Source organism: Euprymna scolopes, chromosome 16, assembly GCF_053919585.1.
Source record: "Euprymna scolopes isolate OS-2025 chromosome 16, ASM5391958v1, whole genome shotgun sequence".
NCBI lineage: Eukaryota > Metazoa > Mollusca > Cephalopoda > Sepiida > Sepiolidae > Euprymna > Euprymna scolopes.
In genome coordinates this window covers 74,782,655-74,802,877 of record NC_136497.1, presented here as the reverse complement: position 1 = coordinate 74,802,877, position 20,223 = coordinate 74,782,655, and the positions used below count along the sequence as shown (strand labels likewise).

General features: G+C 33.4%; 2 pseudogenes; both read left to right on the top strand.

The window, feature by feature from the left end:
• Positions 1-6,341: 6,341 nt before the first annotated feature.
• Positions 6,342-6,555, top strand: LOC145296437 (U2 spliceosomal RNA; annotated as a pseudogene).
• Positions 6,556-7,103: 548 nt separating this feature from the next.
• LOC145296385 (U2 spliceosomal RNA) lies at positions 7,104-7,282 on the top strand (annotated as a pseudogene).
• The last annotated feature ends 12,941 nt before the right edge of the window (positions 7,283-20,223 follow it).

Here is a 20,223-nt window from a genome sequence, read left to right as displayed (position 1 = left end):
TTTATTTTAACGTTCTCATAACTATTGAGATAACATAATATATTTTTTATTCGTATTTAAAAAAATTTTTTTTTATTTATTATTGTTCATTTTCAAATGTCATCATACTATAACTATAGCTTTAAATGAATTATACCTTTGCTTCATCCTTAACACTGTGTTTTACATTTAGTTTGTATATTACATTAGGTTGGTACCATTAATATTGTTACTATTAATACTATTACTAGTGTTACAATTACAACTATTCTTATAATTACTGCTTTTAAAATTATTATCATTATTATTAATTATTTTTATTAAAGAAATATCATTGTACATATATACAATTAGAACCGAGTTTAATATAATTTTTATAGATAATCATAAATATCTTATTATTTCTAGTGCACTTTTTATTTTTGTCAATCTGTGTTGTTACTTTTCTACTATATGGGGGAGTAAACCAAATTATGTTTTAATTTCTGTTACTTTTATTAATAGTGTTATTGTATATCATTTTTTTTCATTATGTCAAGACTGCTTCGTTTTCTTTCTCTGTTTTGCATGAAATACATACATAATGCCAACGTTAGTAGATTTATCTAAAAACTGCTGGATGGTGATTAGAATGTTTGTAAATAAAAAGTGGCATAACATATATTTTTTAAATCTTCAGTATTTAAGTATTTATTTATTTCAACATAATAAATGTAACATGGATGAAATACGCAGCGACACTATAGAAACTAACAAAGAATCATGCTAGAAAACTGCTCACACCGGAGAGTATCCCGTACATCTACATGGTCACCATTCGACTATGCATGGAGTATTGTTGCCACATCTGGGCTGTTGCATCTACCACTAGCCTCTCCTTCTTGGATAGGGTCCAGAAAAGGGTCTGCAATCTTATAGGTCCCACTTTGTCAACTAGACTCCAACCCCTGCCCCCATCGCCACAATATTGCATCGCTGTGCCTGTTTTACAAGTATTTTAATGGGATGTGTTCTGATGAACTCATTGCACTGATGCCCCCTCGACGTACATATCCCCAACAAGCCTGCTAAGCAACAAAATCACACCCCTTTACTGTTGAGATTCCTGAATGTCAAAAAGTATTCTCTTCCTTTTACCTGCTTCCCAAATTTTACTGATAGGGAGAAGTTCAAATGCAATATAAACCAACATCTTAATCTTTTATAGGTATGGTCTCAAATAGTAGTTCCTTACGTCCAAGTGTCTTGTTTTGGAGTGAAAGTGATTAATAAAAAAGAAATTGCTTGCAACATAATATATGATGTTAATCAAAACATATATTAAAGCTCTGTCTGCTCTCCATGGAGCTTGATGTACTTGGCTTTTTTTTTTTTCAGGTACTGGGCGACATACTTTTGTGCAATGTCAGCTCAGATTTTTTTCGTAAGTTTAATGATTAATAAAATATACGATTTCCGCTTTCAAATGACACATAACATAGAAGAAATGTTTAAGTATCAAGAATGTTCCAAACAGAAGATTGCGAACAACGTATAACCTCTAATCTAAAGAAGGTAGCATACGTGGGTAACGCCTTCAATTTTTTTCAAATTAAAAAGTTGAGGAGCTATGAAGAAGGGAGTGGTTCCATCATAACGAACAACCTATTATGTTCCGGAATTTATTTTTCTACATAGTCACCACGATTCTCAATGCATTTTTGCCATGAATTCAATAACACATCTCTGTTTCTGATACATGTCCATGACAGGGGTTGTTTTTTTAGAGTTTCACACCGTAAATCTCTGCAACAGGTCATGAATGCATGAGTTCAGTCATCATAACAATTCGGGCATAATAAAAAGTCTAGGAGGCATTACTTTTGGAACACGTCTTGTATAAACTTTACAGGAAACAAAATACTATCTCACTATATATTAGCAAGCATTCCAACTACATTCTCACAGTTTTCAAAAGCATAGAATCAATAAAATACTAAATAATAGGCCTGAACTTAAATAGTGTATATAAATTACTACGCTGTTATCTAAAACTTTAATTTTAATTAAATATGCTGGCGACGCATAAAATATAACCAATTCGAGCTTATTTATTTACCCCACATAAATAATTATTGGTCCTCAGTCAAAAGGAGGGTGGACCTGTAAATTTACCCTTGCCTGCACTTTTCTCAATAACTACGTCTTGGAATTTTTTGAAATTTTGCACAAACATTAAACATGATATAAGCAAAAGAGTTACAGAACTGATTTTTCAGAAAAACTCCGCCCCGCCCCCAGGGGTTCCTTCCGAGTTAAAATGTTTAAAATTGACACATTTTTGCTTATTAAAAAAAAATTGATGCCTTGGATTTTTATAAAACTTTCTGAAAAGGTGTAACTAACTGATTTTTCTATATAATTTTGTTTGTCTATACTTTGCAATAACTCTTGGGTGTGCCCCAGGGGCTCTTTTAGGGCTAATAAAAACACTCCACTTTTGGGACTATTTTACCATATTTGTCCAAAATTTTCTATGTATGTCTATTTAGCAGTTGAACTCAAATTTAAATATGTTAAGGCCTTGGGGACTTTTGGGGCTAAATGGGGGGGGGCAAATAATGGACTTAGTCATTTCTTTTTTTACATTGAACTCAGATTTACATATGTTAACGCCTAAAACTGCACCATTTGTTCATTTTCACCAGGATGTGACGTCCCCAGGGGACTTTTGGGGCTAAATGATGGGAGGTGGGGGGGGGGACAAATGCTAAACTTAGTCATTTTTTGTATGCCTCATTCACTGTGCACTCACGGGGACCATGCATATTTCATTTGTTTAATTTAGAAGCATAAAATAATATGTTAAGATCGAATGTTTCGTTAAGAATTGAATTTACACTAAGTGTAAGATTTTACTTATATCTGATGTTTAGTTTTCTCCCACTACAAGAACTTAGACACCAGAGTTGGAAGGTGGGAATGAAAAGTCAGCACCCCAAAGGAGAGGCACTCTGACCTGCAAAAAGTGTCTGGGCAGCCCCGTCGATATTCTCCGTAAGAGCGCCTCAGGCGATTAGCAATCAACTATCCCCTCCTCAAGGCCTGGGAAGGTGGACTTCCTAGAACTGCAGAGAACTAAACTCCCATCTCAAAATCAACAGGAATCGGATCATTATAGGAATGGTCTAATCTCTGTTGATTTTGGGGTCCCAAGGATTAAAAATTTGACTTGAACGTTCCAGAACTTTGTTTTGAACTTATAAGTATTACTCAACATGTTATTTTATTAACATTTTCTTTAATTTTTTTTTGTTGATAAAAGTGTATCAGAGGAACGCACAGGTTTATGACTTTTTCCTTCTTTTTAAACTGATTATATTAATGCATTTAGCAGAAACAGATTAGTTAAATAAAACAAAACGAAAATGGATTAGCTTTCACCTTCATTTAAAGATCCTCGACGATAACATGATAAATTATTTTAGAAAAAAATATCGCCATCATTTATTCTGGTTTGAGACTGTGGCGTTAGAGATGATTTATTTATTTCTGTTTGAGATTTTGTGATGCATTTCAAATATTCAAGGAAATTTTGAACAATCCTTTTTAATTAAAACAAAATTATTATCACATTTTGACTTAACTTTTTTCAACAAAATATGTTCAAATATATCTGTACACAAATACAAATGCATGATATATACATAAATTTACATAATATATAATAATTTACATAATATATATATAAATTTACATAATATATATATATAAGTTTGCATAATATATATATATATATATATAAATTTACATAATATATATATAAATTTACATAATATATATATAAGTTTACATAATATATATATATAAATTTACATAATATATAATAATTTACATAATATATATATATAAATTTGCATAATATATATATAATTTACATAATATATATATAAGTTTACATAATATATATATAAATTTACATAATATATATATATAAATTTGCATAATATATATATAAATTTACATAATATATATATAAATTTACATAATATATGTATAAATTTACATAATATATATATAAATTTAAAGTTGTAATATAATGCTATAAGAACATTATATTCCAACTTTTACACCAGACAGTTGTGTTTCAAATTTTATAATGATCGATTAATTGAATTAGGAGTAAACCAATCATCCGCACACTAATATTATTTTATCTATCTATCTATCTATCTATCTATCTATCTATCTATCTATCTATATATATATATATATATATATATATATATATATATATATATATATATATAAAATATAAAACTCAACTCGTATTGCTTGGATGTTGAAACCGTCCATTCTCTTCCGCTTTACAACTTCCGGTTTAGGACTTTCGGTTTAAAAATTCTGCGCATGCGTGAATAAATAAAAACAAAACCATAGAAGATTTTTTTTAATCTACAATCTACGGGATCGTCTTCTTTATTATTTTATTTATTTTTAAATAGATTTATGCATTTTATTTTTCTGCACTCCTTACAATATAAATAAATAAAACCGAAAATATTTTTTTAATTGGCTTGCGTTACAAATAAAAAAAAAATCAGCCAAGATTGGAGCTTGAGTCTCTCGGTCTGTATATCGCATAAAAGAAACCAAGTTCCCCTAATCACCGTTATGTTACTATGTAAACAATATGTAAACAATAATATCGATATTTCAGAAGTTAATAGTTATAAATAAGCAGAACTTCTTTTTCTTAAATAAACAATATAAGCAGAACTTTGTTCAAATAAGAAACACTTTGTATTTATTTCAAACAATATATACAGAACTTGTTTTTAAGATTTTAAACAATATAAACTCTTTTTATTTTTAATATTATAAAATATAAATAGATTTTTTAAACAAATATTGTTCACAAATTATTTTCATTATACGGGGAAAGACTTCTCCCTTTACCCTTCTTCTATTTCATGAATTAGATCATATGTATTCCAACAGTTTCTCTATTTCCAAATTTTCTATTTTTTTTTTGTTTTTTTTACAATGGAACTATAAAATTTCTATGATTTGCGTGTGTATCGAAGAATCAATCGAGTCAACGAAGTTTTCTTCATCAATAATTTCATTATATTGATACTTTCCACGATTGAAGTGGTCCAGACCGTTATAGGCCGCTCATCCATTCGATAAAGTCTGTGTCCTTGGTAGGGTTCGCAAATTGATTATCAGGAATAATGTCCTCGATCCCTGCTGTCAACTCTGGCAATATCACACAGGTTCGAGCCATGTTGGTTGGACAGTCCCGATAATTAATTTGTGGGTCCTACCAAGAACACAAATTTTATTGGCTGAATGGACGGCATATAAAGGTCTGAACCACTCCGATCATGGAAAATATCAACATATCGCATATTTTTCATGTGCGCGTGTGCGTACAACAATGGCCCCCACTTTTAACATAAGGAATGTCATTACTTAATATCTGGAAACCAACTTATTTGCGGAAAATTTAAATGCAATATTGGTTTTCAGCGTACTCGAAAATTGTCATTCTAAAGGAAAATGTTAAAGTAGAAACCAAGTAAAAATTTACCAAAGTTTTATTCCAGCGTTCTTCATTTTAACTTTTATAACAGATTATAACGTTTATATGAAAATATGTTTATAAACTGTTTTTTTTTTATCAAACATCTGAGGCATTGGCAATTTTTTTTCACCAAATATAAAATTATAATTCTAATAAAAAATATTTTTGACTGTTTTTTCTTTTTCAATGAGATTTAGTTTAACAATATTTATGAACGTTTTTTTTAAATATATTTATGAACTGTTTATTTTTTGTTTGATAAAAAAGCAGTTCATGAAGGTATTATTATAAAAAAAAATTTCATAAATATCTTGTAATAACAGTTCTCTTTTTATGTGTCATGGGAAAAATAAATAACAACACCTGATGTTTGATTAAAAAAAGTAGTGCATAAACATATTTTTAGTCGCGTGCAAGTGACTCTATAAGTCACTCTCTCGGTCGGTCGATCGGTGTGTCTGTCGGTCGGTCATTCTGTCCGTAACACATTTGTGCTAGGCCTTTTTGGTTAAGATCAAAGGTCTGTTGTTAATAGATGCTGTTCTTAGCTTTTTTTCTTGGCCTTTTCGCCAAGATCAACGTGTATTAGCTGTTCCGGCAGATACTGCAAGCAAAGACCATATGTGGGGACAACTTCACATGTAAGACCTTGGTAAATGTAGAGACAACCTTTAATACCAATTGTCACTATCCAGCTCCCCTACTCCCCGGGGAGTTGGTTCCCATTTCCTCTTCATCCTCACATTAAAAATCGGCCTTGTGCCTAATTTGCTTGGTGCGGGAGCAAATAAATACCCTTTTCTTGGCCTTTTGGCCAAGATCAAAGTGTAGTATCTGTTCCGGCAGATGCTGCACTTGAGATGGTTTGTACCAGTCAATGGGGGGGAGGCCCTCTATACTGGGACAATTATTATTTTTGGTAACCAGAGTGACCCCTTTTAGGGGAGCTGGTTTTTACCTCACATTAAAAACGGCCTTGTGCCTAATTTGCTCAGTGGGGGAGCAAATAAACACCATCTGTTCCGGCAGATACTGCAAGCAAAGACTATTTGTGGGGGCAATCCCACATATAAGACCTTGGTCAATTTAGGGGCAACCCCTCATACCAATTGTCACTATCCAGCTCCCCTACTCCCCGGGGAGTTGATCCCCATTTTCCCTTCACTCCTCCCATTAAAAATCGGCCTTGTGCCTAATTTGCTCGGTGGGGGGTGCAAATAAATACCAACGCCACATATAAGACCTTTGTCAATATAGGGGAAACCCTTCCTACCAATTGTCACTATCCAGCTCCCCTACTCCCCGGGGAGTTGGTCCCATTTCCCCATCACTCCTCACATTAAAAATTGGCGTTCTGCTTAATTTGCTCGGTGGAGGGAGCAAATAAATACCAACCCCACATATAAGACCTTGGTCAATGTAGGGGCAAGCCTTCATACAAATTGTCACTATCCAGCTCCCCTACTCCCCAGGGAGCTGATCCCCATTTCCCCTTCACTCCTCACTTTAAAAATTGGTCTTGTGCCTAATTTGCTCAGTGGGGGAGCAAATAAATACCCTTTTCTTGGCCTTTTGGCCAAGATCAAAGTGTAGTATCTGTTCTTATTACATGCTGTACTTACGTTTGTAACTTTTCCTTGGCCACATGGCTAAGATCAAAGTGTAGTATATGTTCTTAACAGATGCTGCACTTACATTTGTAACTTTTCCTTGGCAATGGAAGGGGAACCCCTTCCATGCTAAGGCATTTTAAGTCGCATGCAAGTCACTGCATCTTTCGGTCTGTAACACATTTACATTTTTTTTTTTTACGCAAAGGGTATGGAGTAACATTTTTGTCCCTCGACTAAAAATGCCTTAGCATGGAAGGGTTTCCCCTTCCATGCTAAGGCATTTTTAGTCGCATGCAAGTAACTCCATCGGTCGGTCTGTTACACATTTATATTTTTTTCACGCAAAGGGTATGGAGTAACATTTTTGTCCCCCGATCTATTAGAGAGGTACCTATGTTTTCAATGGGTCCGTCTGTCCGTTAGTCCGGATGATTGACGGATAACCGTCCATTAGTTTTTCCTGAAATTTTGTCACAAATTATATTTTAATATATAAATGTTCATAGTAAAAAAATTTTTTTTTTTTTTTTTTTTTTCTTTGCGAAAAATCCTGTTTTGCCCGCAGGGGCTGAAAAGGGGTCAAAAATGGCCAAAAATGACACTTTTTGTCCTGTAACATTTGATCCATCCATTAGATTTTTCCTAAACTTGCCCAAAATTTGGAGGGCATTGTTCTTAATATAAATTCAGTATGGGTGACCCTGGCAAAAGTCTGGTTTGCATCCCCCAGGGATTTTTTGTGCTGAAAACGCCCTTTCTTCTGGCGCGTTTTTCATATTTCTCAACAAAACTTGATATGTCTATATAGTGGTTTCCCATGTTGCTGAATGTAAATATACATGTGTTAAGGTGTAAAACTTCACAGTTTTCCATTGTCACTGGTATTCGGCATTCAAAGTGGCTGATAAGGGGTCAAAAAAGTACCAAAATTGCAAAAAATTACACTTTTTGCCCCATAAATTTTGACCTATCCATTACATTCTTCTGAAACTTGTCCAAAATGCACAGGGAATAGTTCTTAATATAAATTCAGTATGGGTGAGTCTGGCAAAATTCTGCTTTGCGTCCCCTGGAGACTTTTAGTGCTAAAAATGGCCTTTTTTCATATTTCTCAATAAAAAAACTTGATACGTATATCTATATAGTGCTCTCCCATGGTGCTGAATTCAAATATACATGTGTTACGGTGTAAAACTGCATAGTTTGTCCATTGTCACTGGTATTCAGCATTCGAAGGGGCTCATAAGGGGTCAAAAATTTACCAGAATTGTAAATAATGACACTTTTTGCCCCATAAATTTTTACCTATCCATTAGACTTTTCTGAAACTTGTCCAAAATGTGGAAGCCATTGTTCTTAATATAAATTCAGTATGGGTGACTGGGTAAAAATCTGGCTCTGTCTCCCGGGTACTTTTAGGGCTAGAAAACACACCTTCTTTGGATTCCCATGCAGCACAAATTTTTATTAAAACAATATTTCATACAGAAAGGGACCACGCATGCACGGCTTGTTTTTTTAGCAATGGGCATGGAGTAACATTTTTGAGTGTTACGTTCAATCTGATTCCACCTATGATTGCAGTGAATCTAATTCTTTACACAATAAAAACGAGGTTATTGTGAGAAACACTTTATTGAAAAAAAAAAGGTAGCATCATTGTGCAATTTTTCAATAGCTTTTATGGTGTTATTCTACACCAACAAATATGTTGGCTAAATTTATATTGTCTCGACTATGCATACAACAGCATAATCGGAGTAATATGGCCAATGCAGATCAAAATCATGATTTCAGTTTGATTTGACGAATGCATAATCAAGAATACTGCCACTTTCATGAGTAGAATATTGTACCAATTGCTTGCATCCATAAGAAATGATAGAACTGACTATTTGATGCATGATACCGAGAAAATCAATGTTAAAATCTCCAACAATGTAACAGTTGTCACAATCACTTATTAATTTGTATAAATTCTCTAAAAAAGAAAAAGGTATCATCACCCTGAGATCGATAGATATTTATTATATAACAATAATTACTAGAAAACTTTTTCATTTGAAATAAGTCATTGTTTACTTCACCATTAAGTTTGAAATCTTCTTTATAATAATTTGCAATACCTTTCCCATTACGTCTATTTGTAAGATTAAGATTGAATCCTTCAATATTTAAGTGACCATTGTTAATACTATCTGAACACCATGTTTCTTGTACACAAATCTGTTTACATTGTTTCATCTTACAATCATTGCGTAGATCATTAATCTGTTTTGGCAAAGAACGAATATTAAGACTAGTTAAAATGGTAAATTCTCTTACAGTTTTCTCAGTATTATTGTAAGATACTGCTTTAAGTCTTGATAGTTCTTCAATTGCTGGCTGTGAAGGGTATTTTTTTTTAATTCCTTCCATGATAAAAAGTTGGCTTATAGCTTGAACTCGGCTGAGCATAACATATGCCTGTGCTGGTTCCATTACATGTCTTAAATCCAGAACTAGAGGATCAGGTTTACATAATGTGGCTCCCTGCATTTTTACAAGCAAAACTAAGTTTTAGAGATAATTGCAATGCAATTAGTATTTGATTATTAGTTTGTTTCTTTGACATACTAAAATTAAATTCTATTTGTTCAATAGGAGTCACAGGAATACCAGTAAACTGACCTTGTAGAAAAGAAAACTTTTTTCGTTTGTTCTTTCCAACTTTTTATTTTTTAAAATGAACTAATACACATCTGACAACACCACTATTTGAATACTGAAATCCAACAATTTCTCCAAATGCACCATTAGTTAATAAATCAATAACATTAGTTAATAAATCAATAACATTAGTTAATGAATCAATAACATCCACATTGTAAGTTAACATAACTTTTGCACCTATTTTAAGCTTCAGTAATTTTTGAAGTGTTAAGTGTTAAAAATAGAACCATCATTAGATGTTTTTACATTAATTTCTTTTTGTGCTGAACTTTTTACAATTGCTGGAATTTCATGTAACGTGCCTTCTAACATTTCCATTTTATGTTCATTAGTTTCATTTACATGTTTATTTTTGCAAGTAACAAAAAGTGCATTGGGGGAATATCAGGATGATGAAGAGGTTTTACCCTTGTTTTTTAAGCATTTAAGTTATTCTTAAGGTCATTCAATTCATCCTAAAGTTTTTTGTTTTTTTTTACATGGGAATCACCACTTATCAAGGCCCGGAAGCCACTCGGGGATAACGGTTATTTTGTGTACAATAATCAATAGGATAATACCATAGTAATAGTTGGTATTGGAGATTTGATAAAGTGTCTTATTTAAGGGGGCGATAAATCAGGAATTTGTTTATGTTGGATTTCAAGACGTCCAAGTTGTAGTCAGGTGGAAAACAGGCAAACGGAAGAGAATTCCACAGGCGTGCACTTCTCAGAAAAAAGGGGTGCTCTTTTCTCTTCCCTGCAGCTTCTCTCCCACAAAAGAGATGTTGCGAGCCTGTCTTTGTTTTATCGTTATTTTCATGGCAAGTGCTCACCCGAGCTCCAATCTCTGGTCCCGCCTCGCCAATCCTTCATGACAAACCGTTGATGGCCGTGTCATCAGCATAGATGTCAACGAATGATTTTAGTATGTGTTTTGGGAGATCAGTGATGTAGATCATGAAGAGAGTTGGGCCCAGGATGGACCCCTGGGGGACTCCAGCATTAATACTGTGGGCCTCTGATTTCTACCCATCAACCACTACTCTTATGAACCTATCAGAGAGAAATGATTTAATTATTGAGAAAACATTTCCAGTTATACCGTAACTGGAAATCTTGTGCCAAACCTTATCGAAGGCCTTTGATATGTCAAGAGCAATTTCCCTGGAAAGGAAGCCTTTGTCAAGAGATTCACTAATCCTATGGGATATAAGTGTTAGCACATCAGCTGTAGATCTAGCAGAACGGAAACCATATTGCATGTCACTAAGGAGGTTATTTCTGCTAAGGTGGTTGACTATTTAATATGGATTCCAGTAACTTACTCATGACACACAAGAGGCTTATTGGTCTGTACTGAGAGGGAGATGACTTATCACCTGAGTTCTTAGATACAGGGCATACTGACGAGGTTTTCCATGGTGTTGGAAAGCACTTCTCCTTAAGGCAATGCTTAAACAGTTTTGTAAGTATGGGAGCAAGTTCTGGTCAAAGGTTTTTCAACACTATAATTGGAATGTCTTCTGGGCCAGTTGCTTTACTGGAATCAAGGTTCTTGATTAGTTTGGCGACTTAATGCACAGATATTTGTATGTTGGATAGTGTGTTGTCTGTTGTAGGATGAAATACAGGGAGTTGATGCCCTTCACCGCAGAGGGTAGAGTTAGCTGCAAAGTCCTTGGCAAATTGTTTGGCCTTGTCTAATACTGATGAGATGACCTCAGATCCATTGATGATTGTTGGGATAGAACGCACGCATCTGTTCAGGATCCTGCTTGCTATTTGCCAAAACTGGTGGGAACCAAGCCGCTGCTCAGCTACTTTGAATTTGATGGACTGAGCATATAGCTCTCTTGCATTTTTTATTACTCTTTTACAGTGGTTGCTGGCAGTCCTGAAGGCAGCTTTAGTCTCGGTACATCTATTACGTTGGTAGCTATGGAAAAAGTGATTTCTGTGCGCAATGGCAGCAGCATATTCTGGGGAGAACCATGGCTGGCTGTTAGGTTTTTGTTGGAATTTTTGGATCATATGAATCGGTCTATGCCTACAATTAACCATTCGGTCAGGTCTGATACTATAGAGGATACATTCTTAACTTCATTAAAGTCATTCTAAGCCATTTACTTTTTATTTATTTAAGTCATTTCAGCCCATTTTTCGGTCATTTTAGTTTTCATGTCAATCCTACATTTACGCATTCATTAATTACACGAGAGCACGCGACTAATGGCTATCGGCCTTCTTTTTATAAAGGTTATAATTTTGTTATAAAAGTTCAAATAAAAACTGTTCGAATAAAATTTCTATTTTTATATTTGATTTAAAAAACTACAATATATACAGTGTTGGTCATCCGTACCTTAAAATTTGTGTGACGTCACTTCTCCCAAATGAGTTTGTAAACAAAGAAGTGCGACTCTTAACGAAAACTCAATACTCATAGAGTAATGTGGTATTGAGGTGACTAATCTGTATTAATTCCCATCTGTGCATAGAACAGACATCATAGTGCTTATGAAAAAAACAATAAAACATTCGTCAATTAATAATATTTCGTTATGTGTATCGAATCGAGTGAAGATAGTCACACACATATATGCTGGTTTGTTTTATCTTTTAAAAATAGTTTTAGAAGTTAAAAAACTTCCAAGACTATATATATATATATATATATATATATATATATATATATATATATATAATAAAAATCTTGATATTGAAAATTTATTCAATATATATATATATATATATATATATATATATATATATATATATATATATTGAATAAATTACACATTACAGCTAAATGGAGAGAAAGGTTGATTGAAACCGACACATGAGTTCACACATAAACATACAGATGAATATATGCATAAATATAGGTATTAATTGAGGAAGAGAAAATAAATTTGTATTTCATATATATATATATATATATATATATATATATATATATATATATATATATATATATATATATATATATATATATATAGAGAGAGAGAGAGAGAGAGAGAGATAGATAGATAGATAGATAGATAGATAGATAGATAGATAGATAGATTACTATTTTTATTCATTTTCACTGAAGGAATTTCGAGGAATCTAAATTTGCAAAATATCTCAAATATTTTTATTCAGGCAACTTTTTTTGTCACACAGGTCACGTGAATAAAAAAAATATGAGAAGTCTCCCACTCAATTTACTTCCATATTTCAAAGGCCCCACCTTCAAAAAAAAAATCATGACAACTTTAAAATTATTCCCTTTTCCCTGCAACCCTAAAAGAAAAAAAAAAAATGATATTGTTTAAGAATCCCTATTTTCGGATGTCAATGGCATGAAGATGTTGACATGAAGTGGAAGTACCCAGAGAGAAATGCCGGCTTTGTTCAAGTATGATCTTTTTTGAAAATTTTTTATATATATATTTTTTTAAATATTTTTAGGGATGTTTTATGTATTTTAATTTTTGTTTTTATTTTTTAGGGGGTCTTTTATTTTAAACGCATATGTTTTAAATCTTTGCTTTGAATTATAAAAGTTTTAAGGTGTCCTTTTTCTTTGAATAGGTGCTGCCATGATTTTGTGACGAGATATTCTCTCTTTGGTATGGAATTTTGTTAAAAGCTGAATAAATAAATGTATAAAATAAAACTAGGATGATATATTTTTAAATCTCACCCCTCTTCCATAGAACTTTTTTTTTTTTAACCAAAAAGGATAAAAACTAGTGACATCTTGTTTCTGAATTTTTTAGATGACGATTTGTAAGTTGCATTATATGGATTCTTCGGACTACTGTTCTCATCTTGAGTTTTATGTTCACAACGTTTCCATCGCTTACCTTCTTCAGGTATATCTTTTTGATCTCGAGAATCTTTGTAATCATGTTTTTTTTTTTGTTTTTTTGCAGACTGTTATCCTCATCTTCATATTTGTTATTTAAACACTTTTCAGCCACCTTATTCTCTGGTCTTCTTCAGATGATTAACTGCAATGGGATGGGAATGCTAAGTCTTCTAACTGTATCCCAAGTAATTACTGCCTTCCATAGTGGTTTTTGTCTCACCACGTTTTTTGGCCAACTAATTCCCTGGCCTGCTTTGGATAGGATTGAAATGCTATCTTCAGACAATGCTTACCTGACACTGTAGAGACTCAATGACTCTACCCATTGTGCCATGGGCCCCATCGAACTCTGAATTTCGAACAGAATCTTTTATTTAACCTATGATAGTAATATGCTTCCATTCTGTCTGCCAGAAGGATAAAAGCCCTAAGTAATATCCACTAATAGTAATAGGATAAAGTACTAACTGAAACTCAGTTGTAAGTTACACTCTTCTGGAAGTTGAAGGTTTAGTCTTCAGTGCAGATGACATGAAAAATGCAGTTGCGAATTACTGAAGGCTTCTAGCCAGTCATGACAAATGGGACGAAATCCTGCCATTATTTGGATTAAATGATAAGTTCCGTTCTGAATTCTGTGCAGATTCGCGACTTTAACAGAAAAATTCCCAAATTCGACAGAACAATCCCCGAGTTTGATAAGATCCATCTGACAAAGATTGGAGAATTTTTTATTCACAAGAGTGTCACCGTTTATCAAGGTCTAGAGACCACTTGAGGATAAGGGTTACTGAGTGTAAGGTGGCCACTGACACAACAGCGTAATGATCGTTAGTGGTGGAAGTTGGATAGAATTTGAATATTTAAGGAGGTAAAACATCATACACTTGTTTACACTGGATTTGAAGACGACCATGTTGTAGTCGGCTAGAAAGTATATCAATAGAATATAGTTCCACAGGCGAGCAGTTCTAGGAAAGAAACTTTGTTCATGGAATCTGCGTTCAGATTTAGGTACAGATAGAGAAAAGGAGAAATTCTTGGTAATGATTTTAGCAAGGTGAGTGCTTTTTGTGAATGTTCGGCATGGGAGGGTACCATATGTTACAACTCAGACGAGCATTTGCCATGATATTAACGATTGAGAAGAGACACGCTCGCAACATCTCTTTTGTAGGAAAGAGATTGCAGGGATGAGAAAAAAATATCACCCCCGAGGCTTCTGAAGCCAGTTCAGAACTCTATCAAGACAAAATTGGGTACTTCGGATATCCCCTATCGAAATATGGTAACAGTACTCCATCTTAGAGTGTATCTGGCTCTTGTACAGTTAGAGGATTGCATTGGTAGTGAAATACCTTCTGGAGCAATAGAACAATGCAACCATTTTTCCAGCAATCTTGGCAATTATGTAAGTCTTCTATTTCAGGTTATAGGAGTAAGTCCCAGAAGCTTGCTAAAGCATAATGCTTCTTTGAGATGGGAGTGATTCACATCAATTGTGATCATTTGGAGATCAGAGCATTGGTGGTGAAAAGATAAGAACTTGGTTTTGGATGCGTTAAAATTAATCAGTCACATTTTTCCCCATTACACCACGTGCTCACGGTTGGAGGAGAGAGCCTCAGAAAGATCTTGGTTGTTGGTGGTCTTTAAAGTTTTACCATAGATGGTAGTGTCATCGGCGTGTATGGGTCAATGAATGAACTCAGAACGTGGTTGGAAGATCATTGATGATAAAGAAGAAAGGATGTATCGTTGGGGCTTATCAGCATTGATTATTTAAGCTTCGTACTTAAGCCCATGAACAGCTACTTGTATAAACCTACTAGAGAGAAAGGATTTTATAATTCAGAAGATAATTCGAGATATTCTATAGCTGGATATTCTGTGAAATAGACCTTTATGTCAAACCCTATCAGATGCCTTTGATATGTCTAGAGCTATTACTCTAGATAGAAAGCCTCTCTCAATATATTCACTGATCCTATATGAAATTACAGTCAGTACATCAGCTGTGTATCTTGCAGGGCGGAAAGCATATTGCTTGTCACTGAGTAGGTTGTTTTTGCTGAAGTGGTTGTTAATTCCTCTATGTAGCATAGATTCAAGCAATTTGGTCATGACGCACAGAAGACTAATTGGTCTGTACTGAAAAGTAGAAGACCGATTTCAGGAGTTTTTTTTTTAAATACATGACAGACTAACAAGTTTTTCCGAGTTACATCAACTAAAACGTTGTAAAAATAACACTCAACATGAGAACAGTAATCCGAAGAATCCAAATATATATATATACTAACATAGGGCGCCCGGTTTTGCCTGATCGTAAAATACGCTTAAATATATTTAAATTTGTCCAGATTTCGTATATGTTATTATAGAGTCGTGATTTCAAAAGTAAAAAAAAAAAAAAGGTATTTGGGTGCCATCGAGTAAAATCGAAACCGAAAGCAAAATCTCTAGCCGCCAAAGCTGGTGACGTTACCACTGTACCAACGTGTCACGCATATGAACTGATTAAATATAAACTAAGATGAACGTACAAAATGTATAAGGTTTTTTTTTCAATTTTGACCCATTTTTGACCTCTTAAAACTATTTTAACCGGCTTAAGACCCATAAAAGAACGGTACATAAAAGATCCAATCATTTGACACCCTTAACACCGCTCTGCAACTTTTAGTTTCGAAAGAGATAAAGTTTGAAAATATGGAGGCAGACAGACATAGTGGCTTTATATATATATATATATATATATATATATATATATATATATATATATATATAATAGTGATGGGACGATTCCAATATTTTTCCCGATTTTGATACAATTACCAATTCCATACTATATACCCAATTCCAATACAATTACCAATTCCGATTCCGATTCTTTATAAATCATTAATATTTAACTCTAGAGTTGTTATTTTTTCCTGATTACCGTAAAAAAAACACATATTAGATATACGTATATTCTCTCAAAAATAAAAAACACACTTGTGGGGTTGAGGTGATCTATAGATTTTGTTTTACTGGTAGTTTAAAATCAATAAATATTTATTTTATTATTACTACCAGCAATGGATAATTTTGTTTTAAACAAAATCAAATAAAAAAAGATAATTAAAAAAATTGTTTGTGGCATTAGAAAATAGACACACATTTTTTCCAGTTCCGATACCAATTCCGACACCCACAAATGTTCCGACTTTTTCAATTCCCGATTCCGATTCTGATTAATCGCCACAATTCTAATATTCTGAATTCATATAATATTGATACTTTTTATCAATTTTATATGCATAATACTAACTGGATTTTTAATAGAAATGATTCCTTATTTAGTAATAGATAACAAAACACCAACATAAAACGATTTTTAATGCCTAAATTGATTTTGGCGCTTCTACAGAAGTGGGACCAGATTTTGTAGTCAATAAATGGAGTTTTCAGATAAAAAAAAAACAATGATTCAACTGATTTTTTCTTTTTTTGTCAATTCAAATAAGTTACAATGGTAGCTTCCTAATTATACAGTCGAAATTACCTGAATATTACTGAATTATTAAGCAAAACAACTTTAATCGTGTTAGCCGGTGAAAATTGCCGCCATCTTGTTTAAATCAAAACAAAAAATTACCTCACTTTTGAACTCTCCTATGTCTTACGTTCATTTTCATCAAATTTTATTTATTTTTTTTCTTTAATAAGTTATTTTCTACCTTATCGATTTTCGTAATTTTTGGATATAATCACCGTAAAAACATGAGGAATACGTAGATATCATTGTTTTCATGTGAAATTCAATATTAGGGTTTTATGAATTTCCACCCCGATAGTGTAGAAGCACCTGTTTTTTTTATTGCATTCTTTTATTATCGCAATTTCGTCAAATTATGAAATAAGATTTTAAAAAGACAAATATTTTAAATCTAAAATGCGAGCATAAAAGCTTGCTTCAATAATAATTAAAAAAAAAATAATAACGTAAGAATATTAAGCAAATATTCTATTATAACTGTGGTGTCTTTGAGGCTGGTGAGACATAACACCTTTTTATAGTAGTGGTTTAACAATTTTCAAATTGACGTTTCTTGTGATCTTGCATTTGAACACTTCATATAAATCTATCTGAAAGCTTTCTAAATAGGTGGGCGATGTTATTTAGATTAAAAACTGATTAGAATTATAATAATGTTTCTACTAGTGTTGGGACGATTAATCGGAATCGGGAATCGAAAAAAATCTAAACTTTTTGGGGTATCAGAATCGAAATCAGAAAAATGTGTGCCTATTTTCCAATTCCAAAAAACGATTCCTTTAATTATTATTTGATTGTGTTTAACAAAAGCTTTCACTACAGGTAGTAATGATAAAATAACAAATAATTATTGATTTTACCAGTAAAGCTAAAATCTATACATCACCCCCCCCAAGTGTATTTTTACGTTTGAGAAAATACTAGCACATTTAACATGTGTCTTTACAGTAATTGGGAAAATAACTTTATAGTTGAATACTTGGAGATTTATAAAGAATCGGATTCGGCAATTTTATCGGAATTGGGAATTTAGTACAAAATTGGTGATTGTGCCAGAATCAGGAAAAATTATGAAATCGTCCCATCACTAGTTTCTACAAATGTCATAGAGTGCATTTTGATACCATTATAGCAATCTAAATTACATATAAGAGTTTATTTGTTGCTTTTGGAATGAAGCCCTAATCATTTTATGTCCGTGTGTGTGGGGAGTTAGTGTACATACAATTTGTTTGTTACTTTTGAACATACCCACAACTAGACTCTCTCACCAAAATACCACATTCACTCTATGGATTGATCCTGCTGAGGTGATTCCCAATTCGTTTCCAAAATATTTTATCCACACAAATGTTTTCCAAAATATTTTATCCACATAAATGTATTCATCGTGAGGAGTGGGACAGCGTTTATAATATGTTTCAAAATATAGACATTTATAGGTTAGCAAGACCCTCACAACGCTTTGCTAAGTGTAGACCGTCCATTTTTTTCTGGGTACTCTGAAAACAAGCGGGTCGCTCTCTAAATGGAAGTGGGAGCTAACTGCGATGTTTAAAATAAAACGGACCCAACACGTTGTAGATTCCGTCACAAGGAAACAGAAGAAAGGAAAACACCGGCTCACTTTCTTTTTTAACAAACGCCTTTTATCTATTTCCAACAACGCATTTTTTATAAACATTTAAACAGTTCATTTCTGCTTCTCTGGTCGCGTGTGACTTTCTATTTCGACTGTTACGTCATGCACATGTCCCAAACACTGTTATATCTGGTATTTCCAACAATACATTTTTTCCTAACTGTTTAAACAGTACATTTATCTTTTTCTGGCTGCGTGTGACTCTTCGTCTCTGCTCAGATACCCCCACTCATCACGAACACGTCTCAAGTCCCACTTCTGTGAATACTCATGTCTTGGACACGTCCTTTTCAGTTGTTTGATGTCTCGAACAAGTCTCGACTCCTCGGCGTCTTAAACACGTCTTGAATACGTCTTGAATACGTACTTCTCTGAACACCGGCCACGCCTCGAACATAATTCCTCCTGACACTCTTCTTCGAATATGTGTGTCCTTTTTATCTCTGCTGTGACGTCACATCGCACGCTGGCTCGGTCATTTAAATATGGATTCTATTGCTAATCCAGCGTCAACGGCTCTGTTACCTATGGAGTTAGGCAACACATGAACACAGATATATATATATATATATATATATATATATATATATATATATATATATATAGAGAGAGAGAGAGAGAGAGAGAGAGAGAGAGAGAGAGAGAGACTGTATGTGTGTGTGTGTGAGAGAGAGAGAGAGAAAGAGAGAGATAGAGAGAGAGAGAGAGAGAGAGAGAGAGAGAGAGAGAGAGAGAGAGAGAAAGAAAGACAAAATGAGTGAGACAAGCAGACAGACAGATAGATAGATTCAGTCAGACAGACAGATAGAGAGTCAGAGAGATGCGCATATCGATGTAATTTCATTAATATTTTGCCTGGGGTCATTATTTTAAATTAGCATTTTAATATTTTTTAATTATTTTATCCGCTTGCATGAGTCTCAAAAATTCTAATTAGTTAACAGCTTAGCAAATACAGTCATCTTATCTGCTGAAAAAAAAACAAACAAACATGTTTTCATTAAAAGTTGTAAAAAAAAAAAATGCCACTAATAATTGCAGTTCGGGTGTATCAGTGAAATTCTTGACGTTATTATTGGAATATGATCCGAAACATATCTACAGGGTAGACTCTGGGTGGGCAGCAGAAATCAACAGAATGTGGCACATCTAGAAAAGATAAGAACGCATCGCTTCTTAACATACGCCCGTTCAATCTACGCGTTCAACGATGAAAATTCTATTTGAAAATTAAGCGCGAACTATCATATCTGAGATGCCGTTTCGTATCAAAGATGAAAATAACATTCCAAGTTTTATATGGACGGACCAACGAAGTAACTTA